The sequence below is a fragment of the Harpia harpyja genome, chromosome 1, assembly GCF_026419915.1.
Source record: "Harpia harpyja isolate bHarHar1 chromosome 1, bHarHar1 primary haplotype, whole genome shotgun sequence".
Taxonomy (NCBI): Eukaryota; Metazoa; Chordata; class Aves; order Accipitriformes; family Accipitridae; genus Harpia; species Harpia harpyja.
The window spans coordinates 14842031-14861884 of record NC_068940.1 but is presented as its reverse complement, the minus strand read 5'-3'; the positions used below and the strand labels follow the sequence as shown (position 1 = coordinate 14861884).

Here is a 19854-nt window from a genome sequence, read left to right as displayed (position 1 = left end):
TTTTGCCTGTGTGCATCATGTTTGGGGAAGGAGGGAAAAGAACTTCTAATCTTAGCTTGCTTCACGTTCTGGTGACTTTGAACCAGTGACGTCTTCAGTATTTTTTGGTGGTGTTTATGTTGGCTTGTGTTTATGCAGAATAAAGTTTTCTATCACTCTCACTTCCAGTTAGTTTATGTGAGCCATGCTGAAATGAAGGAAAATAAAATAATAGGAAGTTGGTCTGGTTTCCTGTAGGAAACCAATGAAGATGAAATTGGTTCTTGGAATGAACCCACAGTAGTCTGGGAAATACTGTCAGAGAAGACGTTTTTCTGAATCATAAATAGTGAGGACTGTGACTCATAAAGTAGGTCACTGAGAGGCTGATCTGATCTTGTACATGGGAGAAAGTGAGAGAAGACTGAAACTTGCTCCTTATTAAAAACAGTAAACTTAACAGAATGATATCATCAGTAGGAACAAATTAACCAGTGTGCATTCCTGTCTGTTTTGGTGAGAAATGGGGATTAGCTCTCAGCACTGTAGCTTCTCCATTGGATGTTCAGAAAACAGTAGCACATTCACTTCATAGTTACTAAGTAAACAGTTTAGCCTCATTTTCTCTATCCAGTCTTTATATGTCCTGCTGCTTTGGCTGTCGGTGCTTTGGGAATCCGGTGTGCTGACTGTGATTTGTTTTCATTTAATTAGGTTTCATGGGAGTGATTGTTTACAGTATATTGATTCTAACTAATAATCTATTATTGTGTATAGGTAACATGCAGATGGCTTAATCTAAATTCTGTTATCCATAACTCTATACTCGTATCCCTCTGTTGAATGTCTTGAAAATCAATTCTCCAAATGCTAGGTTGGCTAAAATGATATAAATATCTCTTCTTGCACAGTGTTTCAGTTGATGCAAGTTCATATCTATGTGTATGCAACTTTTTTTCTGAAGGACAAGTGATCTCATCAGTATTTGACTGTGCTGTAAGATTTTTTTGTTTTGAGTTGTATTGAACTGGTGAAGCTGGTAAATATTTTTCTACAAATTTCTGAAGCAAAAAGGCAGTGTAACCTTAGTAAAAGTTCTCTTGCTTTCAGCACTTGAAACTTGTTGCACTGAGCAGTTAAACACAGGACTGAAGAAATGGCTCCGGTTTTATGGCTATTGCTATCCTTGTAGTCACATATTAAATAGCGAAGTCCAATTTGGCTGTAGTGCAGATAGCCCCAATTGTTCAGTTTACTTCTTTAAATTGTCTTTGGTAGTAGAAGGTTATTTTGCCTACTTGCTGTAGGCGTTTGTTGCCAGAAATTTTATAGCGAATGTGTGGTATGAGATACGAAAGTAATGGGTTGACTTTTCAGTGATAGCTGTTCCTTACATATGCAACATGGACATATTATCGAAGAGTAAAAACTTACTTGTGTGTAACTACATTTAAAAAAGCCAGTAAACGCTCAGGTGTTTTTTTGCCTTGCAAGATGCATACAGGGTTTTTTTGTTCGTTAGTTTAGGGGATATTAAGGTTCTATTTAGTTTTAAGTCCTTGCAGATATATGGGAGCTTGGAGTCACACAGGAATTAATTTTAAGGAGCAAACCCTACCACTGTTAGCTGAAAGGTGAAATGTAAAAATCAAGGGGCTTTTTAGCATATAACCCCTCACTTGAGTAAGGTTCTCTTTATGCTTGTATATTGAATTCAGCTTTATATCTAGCTCCTCCATTTTTCCTTCTATATTTTTGTGCTGTCCAAAGAGAAGGCACTCAGTCTTGGGAGGCCTTTAGTTTCCTCTTTCCCCATGCTGGCAAAATTAAAGAACTTACTAATTTCTGATTATTTTGGGTTTTTTTATCTGCATCAAACACTGATCCCTAATTGCTGTGAACCAAACATGTTATGAACTACTAACTGATTTCAATCCCATGTCTGTTAATGTGACTATGTCTGTTTTCACACTGCATGGAGGGTGAAGTGGCAGCAGGGAAGATGAAAAAAAAAAAAAAAATAGCAACAAGGTCTTCAGAGCCCATGGAGGAAAATTCTAACTTATGTAAAAACATGTGCCCACCTGTGTCTCTGCATCCTGAAGTTATAGCTTGCATGCTGGGTGGTGGGAAAGTGGGATTGCTGCTGGGAGAGGAAACTTGAAGTATACAAGCAAAAGTTTACATTGTATAATTTTACAGAATCACAGAATGGTTGAAGGCTGGAAGGGACCTCTGGAGACTGCCTAGTCCAACCCCCTTACTCAAAGCAGAGTCAGCAAGAGCAGGTTGCAAAGGACCTTGTCCAGTCAAGTTTTAAGTAGGATGGAGACTCCAAAAACTCCTTGAGCAACCTGTTCCCTCACCTGTATAGTTCCATCACCCTCACAGTAAAAAAACAACACCCACCACTGCAAACCTTTTCGTATTATTGGATGGCATTTCCTGTATTCCAGTTGGTGCCCATTGCCTCACCTCCTGTCACTGGATACCACTGAGAAGAGTCTGTCTCGATCATCTTCACTCTTCCCACCACCCATCAGGTATTTTTATACACATCAGTCAGATCCACCTCTGAGCCTTCTTCAGGCTAAACAAATCCAGCTGTCAGCCTCTCCTCCTATGACAGATGTTCCAATCCTTCAGCCCTTTATGGCCCTTTTCAGGTCCATTATATCTGTACTGGGAGCCCAGAATTCACAGTGGTCTTACCACTTAGTACTGTAGAGGCAAAAGATCACTTCCCTTGACCTTCTGGTGACACTTATCTAATGCAGCTGAAGATGCTGTTGGTCGTCTTTGCTGGCTCATGGTCAACTTGGTGTCCAGCAGGACCCCCAGGCCCTTTTCTGCCAAGCTGCTTCTCAGCTGGTCATCCCCAGTATGTACTGGTACATGGGGTCATTCCTTTGGAGTTGCAGGACTTTGCACTTCCATTTATTGAACTTTGTGAAAATCCCTTCTGCCCATTTCTCCAGCCTGTCGAGGTCCCTCTGAAGGACAGTATACCCATCTGGCATTATCAACCACTCCTCCCAATTTGGTATCACCTGCAGACTTGCTGAGAATGCACTCTGTCCCATTGTCAAGGTCATTGTGTTCCCTTAGGGTACACAATTAGTGACTGGACCCCAGCTGGACTTTGTGCCACTGATCAGAACGCTGAGCCCAGCAGTTCAGCCAGTTTTCAATCCACCTCACCATCCACTTATCTAGCCTATTCTTCCTTCACTCACTAACCCAGTCATCTCATCATAGAAGTCTATCAGGTTGGTCAGGCATGATTTCACCTTCGTAAATCTACATCTGACTTCTCCCAATCACCTTTTTGTCCTTTGTATGTTTGGAAATGATTTCCCGGATTAGTTGTCCCATCACCTTCCCAGGGATCAAGGTGAAGCTGACCACCCTGTAGTTCCCTGGATCTTCCTGCTTGAAGATAGCAGTGACATCTCCTTTCTTCTAGTTGTCAGGAATCTTCCCTAGTTGCCATGACCTTTCCAGAGTGACTTTGCAATGGCATCAGCCAACTCCTTCAGCACTTGTGGATGCATCCCACCAGGTCTCATGGTGTGTGTCCAGTTTGTATAAATGTTCCCCTGATCATCTGCTACCATGGGTAAGTTTTCATTGCTCCAGACTTTCTCATGGGTCTCAGGGACCTATGATTTCTTAACGTCAGCCTTACTAGTGAAGAGGGTGTGGGATACCTCAGCCTTTTCAGTGTCCTTTGTCACCAGGTTGCCTGCCCTGTTCAGCAGCAGGCCCACATTTTCACTCATTGTCTTTGTGCTGCTGATAGACCTGTAGAAGCTCTTCTTGCTGCCCTTCATGTCCCTCACCACATTCAAATCCAGATGGGTTTGGTTTTCCTATCTCTATACCTGCCTACTTGAATGGTTTCTTTGTATTCCTCCTGGGTTGCCTGTCCATGCTTCTACCTCTTATCATTTCCTTTTTATGCTTGGGTCAGGAGTTCCTTATTCATCATGCAGGCCTCCTACCACCTGTGCTTCATTTCATACTTGTCAGGGTGGACCATTCTTAAGCTTGCAGGAGGAGATCTTTGAAAATCAGCCAGCTCTTGTGGACTCCTCTTTTCTCCAGGGCTGTATCCCATGGCACTCTACCAAACAGGTCCCTGAACAGGCAAAAGTCTGCTCTCTTGAAGTCCAGGATTGTGATGCTGCTTTTTTGTCTTGCTCACTTCTCTCAGGATCCTGAACTCTACCATCTCATGATCGCTGTTGCTACGGCTGCCCTGACCAGTTCTTCCTTGACTGTAAGAATTGGATGTTCATAACGTTTTCCCCTTATGAGCTGTTCAATCATCTATGAGAAGGTCTGTGTAGGAGAGGATGGTGTCACTCTGAGGCAGTCTCATATGAAGAAGGTACTTCCACTGTGTGTATCCAGTAAGTACTTAGTGTGAGGAAAGTCAAGGCACAAGCTTAAATAACTTAGCCCAGAACTAAGTCAGGATTGAGAACTGAAGTCTCCCAATTGTTGACTTCTGGGACTCTTTCAGGGCCTGTCCCTGTGTGATTCAATAGCCAGGTTGGGGAATGTGCCTTCCTTACAGAAGAGGTCTCTATTAGGATCCTTATTTGAAAACCCTTCGATTTGGTTTGGCTTAGCTTTAACCATCTCAGCAGCACTGATGTAAAATAGCTTATAGTGATTGCTGCCATTGCCTATTTGGTAGATTAGTTATGAAAATAGTTCTTCTGTGCTGGAGATGTGTTTTGGTATTGTAGTCCATGTGTTAAACAGGAGTGTTCCCCGCTAGTTTGTAGGGTGGATTTTTTTTATCACACATAAATACCAATCAGTAATCTTAACAATGCTACTTATATGCTTATTTGCAAACCGTGTACTTACCCAGTTTGGTTCCGATCCTGCAATGCTTCCTCATGGCGGAAGCTGGGTTTTTTAATTTGATACAATCTTGCTTATATGAAACTGCAGGCTAAATAATTCAAGGAATTAATTGTAAAGCTCTTCTACTGTTGCATTAGTAACAAGGCTTAGAATTGTGTGTTACAGCTTGCATAATAAATTTTTTATGTACTGTACCTCGTGGTTCTTATCATTCAGTATGCGTTGTTGTGCTGTTATATTATTGCATAGGTTTTAAACTTATGAATGTCACAGAAGCTCACAGCTTCTGAGAAAATTAATGGATTTTTTATGTGTTGTATAAAACAAGCAGTTTGGCTGTTCAGTGTAACAATATCTAGTCTAGTTAATTGTAAAGAATGTTAGCAGCACTGTTGTAGACATGTAGTAAGACTTTTTCATATGCAAAAATAAGCCTAACAGACCTTAATTTTATGGAGTTAGAGAATTTTATAGTTATGCTTTATAGAATATTTTATTGTCTCAAGATGATATCAAATTACTTCTAATTTAGCACTTATGGCAGTTCATTTTATTAGCCAAAAAGTGAGTTTCCAAACCTGATTTGTGCTATAATAGGACTATAAGTATAGAACCTACTGCCCTGGGGTACCTCTGATTAGCGTAGGATCCCTGCACGGGCCTGTGGTACCATGTTCTATGGCGTGCTTGGGTACATATCCATCTCCTGTCATCTGTTTACTGGTGGTGGCAGCTCGTTACAGCAGCCTCATGAACACAACCTCACTAGAAAATTGTTCCGTAAACCAGCAAGTTCGGTATTTGCCCAGTGCTTTACGTGGTGGGGTCTTGGTCCTTAAGCAGGGCAATTAGGGTCTCTACCATAAATACAATGGAATAAAAATTAGCTGGGCTACCTTCTGTCCTGCAGAATGCTTTACTGCTTTTGCTCGTGCTGGTATCATCCAGGGTATGATCCTGTAAGGTGCTGAACAGTCTTAATGTAGCTGAGCACACCCTTTAGCTGTTGGAGTTGCTCAAATTCTTTCCTGGGTTTTGTGCAGGATGCTGTGTGTCCTTGTGGGATGGAGCGCACCAGAGGGCAGAATAAGCCTCTCAAGTGTTTCTTTGAAATGCTTATATATGTTGTTCTGCTGTGTGTAGCTTAAACTCTTGAAGTAATCAAATTCCTTTCAAGCAATCAGGTTTTCAGTAGTTGTATACTTGAATTCTTCTGGGCAATTTTTTTAATATAATACTTGTAGTATCTGTTCAAAAAGATTTTGTGTGTGGCCTAGAAAGAAAGGTAATTCTAGTAATAGCCAGCAACTGGAATTTTGTATGTCTCTTCACTTGGTCTACTAAATATATATGGCAACTTTACACAATCTTTGTAATTGCAGCTTGTATTGTCAGACGAAATAGATTTAAAACCAAGTGTTACTAAGGAACTTAGTGCAACTATTAATTTTATTAAACAGATTAACTTTAATAGTTAAATATGTGTATTATGGCTGCAAATGTTATGAATACATAAAAAGAACAATGGAATAACGCACTCAGTGGTACTAGTATGTATTAGCAAATACAAGCATTAACAAACCAAACACTATTTATGTCAATACCAATGAGAAAGTGAAGGTATTATGTTTATGGGTATGTTTTAATACCACAGAAGACCTCTTGTGACTTCTGCTGCAGGCTGGTATTGCCTCTGTGCCCCTTCTATTCCATCTCTCATTCTCCTTACCTGCCCCCTCCCTCCCTCAACAAATCCCCTGCTTTTCTCCCTATCATTGCTCTGAGGTAGGGTATTTTATCCCCCTCTATAGAAAAATATACAAGAGTTCATATGCTTTTTGGATCACAGTGACCTTATTTATAGTTTGTGTGAATAACTTGCTGCGTTTTTGCTTTTTTTGATCTTTCATTTTGTTGTTTTTTCTTATGGATCGTTTCCAGGGTAAATGCTGAAGCACATTACTACCAATATGTTACTTAAGTGTATTGGGAAAGCAACCATGTAAAAAAAAAAAAGAAGTATTTGAGTACTTAATCAGGGATGTGAAAAGGACCAGACTAAGCCCTGAAACAGGACTTTTCCATATGGCTTGGTAATTAAAGAGCAAAATGTACGCTGTCATGGATCTGTAACTGAAGATTATAGATTCCTTTGGAGTTTTTTTGCAGCTTCAGTGGGGGTGTCTTGCATGATGTTTTACAAATGCAAGTTAGGGACTTTTTTTTAGCCTCTGTTGCTGTGTTGTGCAGTTGCATACAAAGCACGCTGAACACTGTGATGAATGAAGTGGTGTTTATCTTTGTGACCCCGATGACGGATAAAGTACCACCTCCTTCGTCTCATGCTTTGTGTGTGGTTTCTGCTTTAAGGCTCCGTAATATGACTTCCTAACTGACTTGTGAATTTTAGGTCTGGTGTGGTGAAGGGGGACGGCTGGCGAATCCCTGCTCGTTCAATGCCATGGCCCCAGTTAGGTGTGGATAGCTGTTGAAACCCAGCCCTCGGTTAGCTCCGTTGCTACGTAATTAAATTACAAATTTTAAAATAATTGCTTTAAAGCAAACTTTAGAACTGGCCTCTTGTTTGAAGTTATAAATGGAAGAAGGCTGTTAAATTGGATTCCCTTTTTACAGAAGAGTTGTTTATTATATAATTCTATTTTTACTTTCAATAACCAAATCTCTGCTGTAATTGTAGCTATTTTTAAGTGCAAAAGCAATTGCTGAAGTGATTTCTGCATCTGGGCGTGAGCGGGGAGGAGTGATCAAAAACTTCCCTGATAGTTTTCTTCTAACAGCTGCTGCAGGGGAAGAGAAAGCTGGGGGAAAGGGAAGGCAAAACCAGTTGCGGCATTTGCAGCGTTGTATTTCTTGTGTCAAATAGATGGCAGCAGAGCGTTGTACACAATGGAGCAGCTCCATCCTGTGATGGGCATGAGAAGGGAATGACACTTCAAGCTGACTTGTATCAGCTGCAGCCTTGAACAACTTGTCGTTAGGCATTAAATAGAAAAGAAAGCTACTATTGATAATGTGGGCGCATAGAGGATGAAGAAGGGTATGAGATGCTATAAAGTACTGAATTTCTGGAATAGTCCCAGGTGGCAAAACTTAATCTTTTAAGGTATGTCATCCACTCATGCAACATGATTGAAATCAGCTAACATAATATGCATGTCAAAATAAAGAGGCAGAAAGAAAAAGAAAGTATTCACAAGTTGCAACTGAAAGTGATATACAGCTGCCTTGGGGTACTGTAGGAGTTGGCCAGAATGCCTATTTTTTAGTTAAGTGAGTTAGAGAAAGGAAATGTCAGTCCTCAGTCAGGCAAGCATTCTTTGGTAAGGTTTGCTCAAATGTCAGCGTTTTTAGAAAAAGAGCTGCAGTCTGTTCTGCTCTGATCCCCCAAATTAGATTTGCTATTAAAATGAGTCAAGCTGCAGATATGTTTCTAGAAGTGTTTGATTAATAAAAGTAGTACAGTGTTTGACTTAGTATTTATTAAGTATAAAATTAATGGCTGCAAAATAGCTGCAGTCACCTAGGCATTAACATATTTTGTTGTATGCTCATCTGCATCTAAAATTTTGTAATAGGACAATCCCAAAATAAAAGGTGGAATTGAAGGCTTTGAAGTCAATCATTGCTCAAGCCCTCAGATTTTAAGATACCATAGTAGGATAGAAAAGAATTTGAGATATTATTATTATAATGTGACTAGAGTAGTCTAGAAATTGTGTCAAGGCTGGAAAAGTCAATATGGGGTGTTATCTTAAAGTTACAAAACATTTTATTTCTGTTACAGCTCTGAGTGCAACCATCCTGTCTGAGCATTAGTGTTACTGTTTACATTTCTGATGGACCTCATTATGGTTTTACTTTCTGTAAACAAATGCTTTTAACTCAGTTTCCTGAAAAATTGTTATAACAACTTGGTGATACCTGGCAGGTTTCTATTTTGATAACAACTTGTTTCACATATGATGATTCTTTTTTCTCAAATTTGATATTTTAGTCATCCATCCACCCCCTTCAGCAGGCTAGTAATAAAACCAAACCACCGTGTAATTTATTTCTTACAGATTTAAAGAAAAACATATCTGATTTGCTTTGAAGTATTGTAACTCATGCTAGCTGCTACAGTTTACTGAGATCAGAGAGTAACGCAGGTCTATGGGAATATAGGTGATTTTCAGTATTGATCATCATACACTATAGAAAGTGCTAATATAATAGATCTGACTTCTGGAGCTTTTCATTACTGTTAAATTACTGTTCATGCAGCTGGATGAGTGGGGCTGCATGTGTTTTGGTTTTTTTCATTTTTATTTAATGTCTTAAAATGAAAGTGACAATTTTAAGAAAAATGTTGATATAACAATTATATGCAATATCTGCTATTTGAACGGTAAAGCACTGCTATTAAATGAAGGAAATGCATGTGATTTGTTGGATGAGTAATAATATGAAGCTATCTTAATCCATTTTTTCTCTTGCTAAGCCTGAAATTAATTTGTTATATCATGTTTTAAAATTTTAATTGTGCCTCTGAACACGCTTCCATGGAGACATATTAAATTCTTGGAAGAAATAATGTGGTGGTTTTTTTATATTTTTAGAAACCATTTACTAAGTTGCTGTTCTAAACACTAGAAATGGAATCTATGAAAAATCTGTGAATACGCAATAATACATGCATTGCATTGATTATTCAGATAAATAAGGTTGGCAGAACAAATGCTAACTTTTTAAAATAAGCAGTTCCAAAACTCTCTCTGTAATTCTTCTTGGGGCTAGCTACTACAGACTCCTATTTAAGCCAAACCTCACTGAAATAAATGTTTGCGAGGGGGTTGGTGGGGAGGGAGGGTTGTTGTTGTTTCTTGCCTCTTTTCCATTGAGGTAAGGATATTAGCTTGAATGACATCATTTAATTTTCTCAATTTTGAAATGGTATATTTGCATAACAAAGCAGTATTTCTTTTTTCCTCTAGGATTATTAGGACTGCTGGGGTGTATGTGTGCGTGCATGTTTCTAGTCTTCTTGCTGAGTAACGCTAGATTTGTTCTTTGTTCTGTGTAAGTTTGGCTTTGTGGTTTATGCAGCTTTAAAAATGTATGTGTATCCTCTCGACTTCCTTCATCTGTGGAAGAAATGCACTGTGCGTCTTAAAGCTACTTGGTATGTTTTACAGGCATTGCAAAACAAGAGAAATAAAATATTTTCTGTGGTAAAAATGGTTTTGCTTATTTTCTTAGAGCGTAAACCAGCATAGAGATAACTTAAAGCACACAAAACATTTCTGTCAAAGAACTGTTGCAGTGAGACGTGCACATTTAAGCTCACAGAACCTGTGATTTAGAACGGCTGTGTGATCTGGAGTGACAGAGCACATTTATATCAGCAGGGATTAATTCCACTGTTACAGTAGTCCATGGACACAAGTTTCTATTTTGCCTTGAACATTTTAGAAATCAAAGATGAAACATAATTTTTTGAGTTCCAGAACTGCAATGAGATTTTTTTTTTTTGCTACTTCATGAGTGTCAATAAATTTTGTGGATGTTGGGAATAGACACAGTTGTTCAATTTAGCCGTGTTGAAAAATATATCAGTTAGGAAAAAATATAAGTTGTCATTTTGGGATGTTTAGGATCGCTTGATGTTGTGTTCATTTTTCTGTTTATAGCAATGATCTTGAGGGAATCTGTATAGAATATTGCATCTTAACTTGAGTGTCTCCTGTGAATGAGATGACTGTTTACTTTGTAAACAGTGTACATCTGGTATTTATTGATAATCCATCTGAATTAAGAATCAGATTGGTTTAAATAGTGTTGCTGCAGTTTAATCTTATTGTGATGCTGCTGTATTATATTTTAGCAGGCAGAAAACAGTTGTTCAGGAAATTTCTCTGTTCTCTTCAGAGATGATGAAGAGCTGTAACTTAGGAACAACTGAGCATTCCCTGCTTGTGCGAAGCACTTGGGTCTGGAGAGAGAGAACATCTTTATCAGTGTTTGTGCCCTAACACACAACTTCTTTTGCAGAGAAGTTAGGTATGTTTTACATAACAGCAAATTGATTGTAAAAGCTTTTTTAAAAAAATTCAGTGCTGTCTGCCATTGCATGAAGAACTCCTCAACTTCTATTAGTTTTTATCGCTCTGACTTTTTTTGAAGTGGAGCTGTATTAAGCATCTTTGCAAATAGACTCGGACTCCAAAAGTGTAGTTAGAGCAACAAGAGGAGCAGTCTGGTGGGTTATCTTCCTATACAGCTATCTGTACTAGCCTTCCATTACCTTATTTTTTCATTAAGTATTTACTGAATATATTGGCTTGCATAATTGCATTGTGAATGCCTGAACTGCATTTTTCCTGTAACTATGTGATGCTGAGAAATAGCATTTTAATTTTAGCCAGACATTCTTGCATAATGTTGCTTCATGGTGATGCAATTTCACTGGCATAGCATCAGAACAAAGAATACAGCATCAAACAAGGATGTAAAAACAAATTAAAGGATGCTAGAAGTTTGAAGCATTGCTTTAAAGATTTTAATATGCTTAATATACTTGAAATTTTTTTAAAGCTTTGTGTGTGTTTGTGTAACAAGCTGTGAGTTCTGTAGAGCTTTTCTAATTTTATATTGGTGTAATATTTTTCCTTTGATTTGTCTCTAAAACTCCACTGTGGCAAAGAACATCCTCCAGAAATGATGTATTTTAATTACAAGGCATATGCAACCTATGTATTTAGCTGGGCAGTAAAATTTAATTGCAAAGCTCTAAAAAAATGCTTCTAAAAACATTGCATACATTCAGGATACCTGAGTCTATGGAGCTAGTAAAAGATTCAGTTAGTTTACTGAAGCCACATTATCTATAATGCCAATTACACTGAAAAAATAGAGACTAAAAATTGCATTGAGTAGAGGATAATGTGAGATGCTAATTATTTATGTTACTGATCTATTCTATACTGTAATCTCTTCCATGTATAAACTTTAATTATAGTAGCAGTCCTTGCAAGTTTTTTTCTGAAATAAAATAGTATATAATTCTTCCTGCAGATTTCGAAAGGTACAACTTAATTGAAACAAAATGGTATGTAAATAGCTGATAAATGAGAATTCTTTTCAAACCTACTACACAAGAAATTCTGTAAAACCTTTCAGATTTTCTTCACGTACTAGATTTTCCTGAAGCTGGTTGCAATAATTTTAATGAAAGAAAATGGGACTGATTGACTTGTCATGAGGTCTGATCTGAAGGCCACTCAAGTCACTGGAAGGGATTCTCCAGAGTGCTTGGGAGTATTTCATGCTTGCAGGGTTTTGTTACTGTTCTGTGTCTAGTACTTTGACTTTGTTCAGATCTCAGTATTTCTAGGTGGTGTGCATTTTTTGTCTTGTCACATTTAGGTGTAGCAGTGTCATTACTGAATGTTGCAAATTCCAGTGTGTAATTGCATTTTATAGTGTTACTATATTTGTTGCTGCGTTATTTTTATTAAGTAGCTTACAGAGATGACAATTAAGTGTTAGAAAGTTGGACTGCAAAAGCTGGATGCTAGTTAAGATTTAAAAGAATGCCATACAAGTCGATTGAAGACCAAAACTTTGGGTAGTTTTTTGAGAATCACGTACTGTTAACCTTGTTTAAATTGTGTAAGTAGTTTATTACTTGTAATTCATTGCCTTACATTTGTGGTTAAGGTACTGAACTAGAATTCCTCTATAAATATTAGTGTAGGGTATTCTTTATTTATACTAAATAAATCAAAGCAAATGACTTGAACTTTCTCTCCAATGCTTCAACTTAAAATAAATAATTCGAAATCTGATGATTAGCATCAAGTCATATTGAAATCAAAATTTCACAATAATGACATGCAACTGATCAATAGAACTAATTTACGATAGTGTCAGTGTAGATTTAGTAATCTAAGAACAGTAATATTGTTGCAATTTAATGGTTGAAAAATACATGTAACACTATCTAGCATGAAAACCTGTCCTCATTCACAGGGCAATTTTTCCATTGATTTTGTGGTTTCCTTAATAAAGCTGAAATATTTTTAATCCAAGAATGTTTTGCTTTAAAACAAAACAAAAAAGTAGGGGGAAGCAAAAGAAATTTTAATATAGTGAGACCCATGGATAAAACAGAATTGTCTACAATATATTATCCTCTCTGTCAGCAAGTATAGATTAAAGTTGGCTTTGCTTCTGTAAGCAAATGTTAACATTTTTATAGGAGGGGTATCCTTCTTAATGACATGTTACATATGCATATTTACTGTCAGATGTTAACATGTTCACAAACTGCACTGTTAACAAAGCGAAACGTGGCTTTCTAATGCCATGGAGTGTAAATAATTTGAAGATTTAAAGGTCACAAGAACAATATATTGAAAACATAATTATGTTTCACGGCAAGGAAGCAATTGAACCTTAATTAAATGAAGCTTAAATTTTAATTTATGGTTGGACTTTTTTTTTAAGTAGGCAGGCACTTTTGGTTTTATGTGGGGTGTGGAAGGATGAACATTTTGTCTTTAATATTTGAAGAGGAACTTTTTCCACAGTGTAATTAAATGTTGTTATGAATAAAAACTTCACAAATAATTTTTAAACTTTTTGAAGTGGCTTTCATTCACTATGCCTATGAGTTTGAAAAGAACATCCCAAAGTGCACACGGGTCTGTGGAAACCTGGCTGTCACTAGACCTTTGCTTAGGTGCCATTCGGTTCATTTGTGTGTTAATCTCTACGTGCTGTATCGAATATGTTGCAAGACCTCCAGCACAGAGGCTACTTCTTCATGCATCTTCTAAACCCTAAGTGGGCTCTGCTGTGGTTATAACCTCTCTTTGGGAGAGCAGTATCATGCTGTAATGTTGGAACATAATTTAAATGAAGCAGTTGAGTGGAAATATAACTTTGATTCACTTCCACTAATACACTGTTAGACACCTTACTTCAGACTAGGCTTTCTAATGTGTTTTTTCTTGGCTTTAATTGGACTGGTGTTTGCACAGCATTGGTGGTGGTTGTTGTAGATTCTTGATATTCATGAATTAGTGCTATTTTTTTGCTTTCTTTAGCTTTCAGCCTACGTAAAGCAATCTGTACAACCTAATTGGATTTCCATAAAATCTGAAGCTATATACTTGCTAAATTAAATCTGCTCATTTAAGGTATTGTTTTTCAGTATGTTATAAAATTATAGTTAAAAATGTTTGCTAGAAATGCAGGTGGATGCGCTTTGAAAACTTAAGCACAGATGTGATTATTTGTAAACATAACCTATAAACAGGGGGAAACGTAAGTATCTAGGGGTTTTTTTTTCCTGACAGTCTATCGTGGCCTGTCCACACTTTGTTTCCTTTACTGAACTTGTTATTAGTACATGTATTGGTGTATTTGCCCATTCTGTCACATAACATTTAGAACTGGTTTTAAAAACCTTTGCTTTAGAAATTATGATTGAAAATGAGAGGGCAATAGGGAGATAGTTATTTTTGTCAATGACTGTGATTTAAAGGATCTTCGTAAAATGGTAGTTCTGCCGCAGGGTTCTAATTATTGTGTTTCTCTTAACATAGAAACATATTGTAATTATTTCTCAAATGCTGTATTTAAAGTGAGAAATTGTTTGCCTGACAGGCAATGAAATCTGGAGGCTATACTCTCTGCACTGTTGTTTCTGACTATTCATCAGGTTTATTTTGTCTCCTAACCTTTACGTTCTTTCTTTTCCCTCATTTGTTTCTTTATAGCACTGTGTGGGAAACTGTTATACAAAAGACGCATGAAATTATTAAGAGATAGGATGGCAGAAGAGAGTGCTCTGTTAACTGCTTATTAAATTGTTTTTCTTAGATATCACATTTTATGCATGTTGAACTGCATTGTTATAACACTTAGTTGCATTGTGTGGCACAGATGAATTACTTGGAATGCCATCAGAACTATTTTCCTTATATTAATAAAGCTAAAGATTTCAACTATTTGTCACGTCATCTGCTAAATGTATGATAATAGTACAAGTGTAGTAGATTGGGTGTTTCATTACTTATTAAAACTTATCAAGTTAAAGTACAAAAGCCAGACTGAATAAATTAGTCTGCCTCATCTTTTTTTCTCCTTTTCTGTCACTTTTTGTTATAAGTTTTTTTCTTTTTTTTTTTTTGATGGGTGGTAAGCATGGGGAGTATGTGAAAATCTTACACTTTGGAACTGATTTAAAAGGCTTTGACTAGAACCATCTGTTCCCACCTCCTAATCTTCAAGTTGCTCTTGAAAAATAGGCCAAACCTTATCCCAGGGGGGCTAGTGGATACAACTATCTACAACAATAATAAGACATAAAAATACAAAATATACAGATGCTGGAAGCTCGGTGATATGTAGCAGCCTACTCTTGCTTCCGGATAGTTTTGCACATCTGACTTCCTTAGTGGGAAGGGAAATATGGGATATACATAGGAGAGAAGCCACCTATTTGCCTGTTAAACAGTATGACACTAGTACAATGACATTTGGAAAAGATCATCATCATCTGCCACATGCACGTGTTTCCACTTTAACAGAGAAACTGATATTCCACACACTCCCTCCTCTCAGACCAAGTTAGGAAAATGTTCCATTATGTCACATTTACGACTAAAAGTGGGTGCCTGAACATCACCTTTTTAAAAATAAATAAATAAATGCCCTGCAAGCATCAAAACAAGGCTCAGTGTAGGGATGATGCTTTCTGTGTAGTGGTTTCACGCACAAAACCCCCTTCAACATCCTGCTGTACCTTTTCCTTGATATGGCTGATCACTGAATAATTCTGTTGCCAACAAGGTGATTTTAAAGGTAAATGGAGACTCCTCAGGGCTAACGGCCTTGTGTCAGTCTTCTTGAATCCAAAGCACTATTTTAACTGCTATATATATGTAGAGTCCTCCACAACTTAGATTTCTGTCTTTGTGATTTGGCATCCCTCTGAATTAGTTGTAGGGGCCAGTGAGATAATACAGGCAGAAATACTAGCCCATGTGCAAAAAACCCCCAAAACCCAACCAAAAAACCCCCCCAAAACCAAAATAACCCCCAAGCCTACCAAACAAAACAGGCAAGTGTAAACAGCACCATCCTGCAGCTTTATCTGTCTAGCCAAAATCAGCTTCCAAATAGACTGTTGGTGGAAGTAGTATAGTTAAAAGATGATGGAGGATGGAAAATACTTTTTCAGGGTATTTGTCCTCTGTCAGGCTGCTTAAAAAAAAAAAGTGTCTGTTGCATCGGAAAATTGTGCAGCATTTTACAGGCACATACTCTGTTACAGTGATTTGTGACCACAGCTCATTATAACTACACAACCACATAGTATGCAAAAGCTGAAGCTGGTGTAATTTTCACCAATACAGACAGTTAAGCTAAGAGTGTCTTCACCCTGAGCTAGATCTTCCTTTTTCTACCGAGTCAACTCTGAGAATATTTGTCTTGTTTACTAACGGCATATCTAGGCTTCATCCTGGGTGCTGGAGACATGAACGTCAGCTTTCACAAGATGAACTCCATGACAGCTGTATGCCTGTAGACCATCAGTGCAGAGGTACAGTAATTAGCAAGAGTCAGATCCCAGGCTATGGTATTTGTTCCTGGAAGAGAAATATTCGCCAGGCAACTTTAAGAACCAAATTTTTGAATTAAATTCAATTTTTTAAATGAATAAATTTGTACATCTCTGTCAAACCTAAATAAAAGGTTAGCTGTAGGCTACTGTAGTCCCCTGGTCAGGAAAGTCCAATTGTATGTAGGTGTATGCATGGAACAAAAGCCGGGAAGAGGCTGTTGGTTGTGTATTAAACAAACTCGTAGAATCATAGAGTGGTTTGGGTTGGGAGGGACCTTTAAAGGTTATCTACAACCACCCTGCAATGAGCAGGGACATCTTCAAATACTCCAGATTTGTTTGAATACTATAGGTGCCACAGAGGAATCTTCTTTTAGCATGCATTGTTAGTGTTACAGAAGGTTATGGAATTATTTTTCTGTATGTTTCTCAGGTGTTGCTCAGAAGAGGAAGATCCCAAGCATGCAGAAACTTGTGTACTGTGCAACTGGTGTTGGTACCTGAGTAAACTGTTGTTTCAGTTCCTTCTACAGGTTGTAACACAGCCTGTTTGCTGTAATAATACTACTCTGATTTTGGCTTTGTTTAAAACAAACCAAAACAGAAACAACCATCTCCTGTGCAGTGGTACAGGAATAGTATTTTTCTCTTGGGTTTTTTGGTCGAGTTTGGTTTTTTTTTTTAATAAGAAACTACATGTAAGTTTATATATTCTTCATTTTGGTTTTTTGTCTTTAAATAACTTGATTTTAAAGTTTGTAAGTGGAAAGCTTTACTGCATAATTCCTATTTAAATACCACTGGATTTAGAGTAGCTTTGCCCCATAGCCCAGAGTTCTTAATTCTCTACCTATGAAAAGAATTGTGAAGTGTTTAATTTAAAAAAAAAAAAATTATAATATGTCTCTCAGAAAGCTGAAAACGAAGTTGAGTGTAAATTGTTTACTTGCCCTCTGGCTATTTCACCACCTACAAAACACCATCCTGCTTCACCTGTGATGACTTAAGATCTTTATTGAGCAGCTGACAGTGGATACAAACTGTCTTTCTACCATTTTACCCCCAAACCAGGAGTGTCTTCATGCATAATAATCTTTAAATCCAGAATGTCCTCTCTTCTAATCTATATGTCTTTTTTCAAATCCTTCCTCTAGAGACCCCCACTTTTGAGGCATGTTCCAGCACATCTGTAGCTAAGATGCTGCTGTTCCCTGAGCTAGCTCATTTAAAACAAACTTCAGCAGAGGAGAGTATCCATCTGCCTCTTAAGAAATGGCTTTATTTCATAGTGGAAAGCAGCAGAGTTTAGCTGCATCAACAAGGTAGGATGGTGTGTTGGTTGTCCCTTTGGACTGTGCTGCTAATATAGATATGAAGTTCCGTGTAGCAAGGACCGTAGCTCCTCTGTGTTACTGCCTTTCTTGAAAGATCTGTCGTTGCGGCATCCTATGTGCGTTTTGTAAGGACCTTTCATCTTGTATGTGAAGTGAAGAAAGCAACAACTTCCATTTATGGTTTCCTACTTCAAAGCACTAGCTGCAGTGTAGAGGTTCAAAGATGGGCTGGTCTCAGAAGTGCATATGCTTCCCCGCCAGAATGTATGTGTTACAGCCATTTAGTTGTAATAAGTATTGCATGGGTCACTTTATAAAGTACACTTGCATATTCTAATGACTAGGTTATGTTTATAAAACTGCTCTGGAAAAATAAATGCTGTAGGATTTTTCAAGTGTTGTGTTCTGTGGGAATAATTCAGACTTTGCAATGTGATAACTGTTTTTACTGCGTCAGGCACTATTATTAGCACGCTCCAGTCATGACGTGGCTGTACCCCAAGCTCATGGGGATTGCTGGTTTTCTGGGTTTGTTTTCAAAAACATTATTGGGGTTTTTTATTGCTCCAAGTTCTATGTTGATTTTTTTTTTCCTAGGACAATAGTGTACACCTCCAGTTGTTACAGGTGCATATAGCACTTGATGTATCTGGTTAGATCAGTGCTCCACTTGGTGTGTTTCTGATCATAGCCAGAGCCTGATCCTTTGACAGGAAGAGGGAAGGATGGTTTCTCCCTCTTCGTTTTGCTGCAGTGTCAGTAGGAGAACTGGTATATGTCTCTTGAATAGAAAACAAAACACTAGTTTTATTAGGGGTGACATTGTTTTGTTTAGTGTACCAATAGTAATTGCTAATTCAAGCAGTCAAGATGATAGTGACTCTTCTCTGAAGCACAGACATAAAAATAACACTTTCAGCTGTAAACATCTCTAATGCAGAGTAGGCATGAGCTTGTTTCAGGCATCTTTGCACCGAGGGCTGTTATTTCTATTGCACCTTTGACTAATGTGCTCATACACTGTTTAGAAAGAGTTACTGGTTCACGTTTTAATTATTGGCTATTTGTGAAGCGTACATATCAAAACCACAAGTTACTGCCGTTAAAGCTTTGCTGGTCATTGCTTTTGCGTAACATTGGTGTTGCGGATTTCAGGAGCTAATATGTTGTACTCTAGTTGGTCTAGTGAACTGTGTTAAGTGGGAAGCCTCTGTAACCCAGTTTATGACAATTGAACTCAGGGATATTTTAATACATTTTTATTTCAGATTTGATGTCTTGTAAGTGAGAATAGGGAAATTTTAAAACCAAAATTATTATTTTGATATAACTTTATTTAAAAAACTGAAAAAAATATTTTCCTAACTTGTGCTTCATGATATCCAGCTAGAAAAATTCTCCCTTTTCAGAAGGGGAAGATTGTGCCAGTGTTCATAATAATTAAACACTGCTGCAATATAGCCAAGGCTGCAATGTTGTTCTTGAAAGATGAAATTTAAAAGTTCTGAATTATGTGACACTCCCCCTTCTTAAGTGAGCAAAGCATTTGATACCCATAAAAACATAAATGCAAAGTTTTTACCATGGAAATGAAGCAATTCTAATACATGTTAAAGTATTTTTAAATATTAGGTGTAGAAATTAGGTGTAAAAATATGCTATTTTGGACCTTCTGTGACCCTGTTGACTTCCTGCAGTTAAATAACAATAGATATATTAGATGCCCTAGGTAATTTCATCAGTATGCATTAAAAGTAGATAGTCACTACTAAACATTTTCTTGTTCTTCTGTACAATAAAACAGGAAACAATTTGGTTGGCGACATAGAGGTGGAATGCAGTACGAAAATTAAATAAGATAAAACTCCCTGTGGAGAAGCAGTCTGCATGTTACACCCTGAAGGGATGAATGCTGATACTGTGCACGAAAAGCTTCTTTAGAGAGTCTTGGAATTTCTAAATATTTATTATGGCAGTATATAATGGCTGAATTACATAATGTGTTGCTGTTTCCTGCTTTCTATA

The 19854-nt window shown here is 37.5% G+C and overlaps 1 protein-coding gene across 1 annotated transcript in view; it reads left to right on the top strand.

The window, feature by feature from the left end:
- Nucleotides 1-19854, top strand: part of GMDS (GDP-mannose 4,6-dehydratase) — a 429715-nt gene that overhangs the window by 79516 nt on the left and 330345 nt on the right. The window lies entirely within an intron of this gene.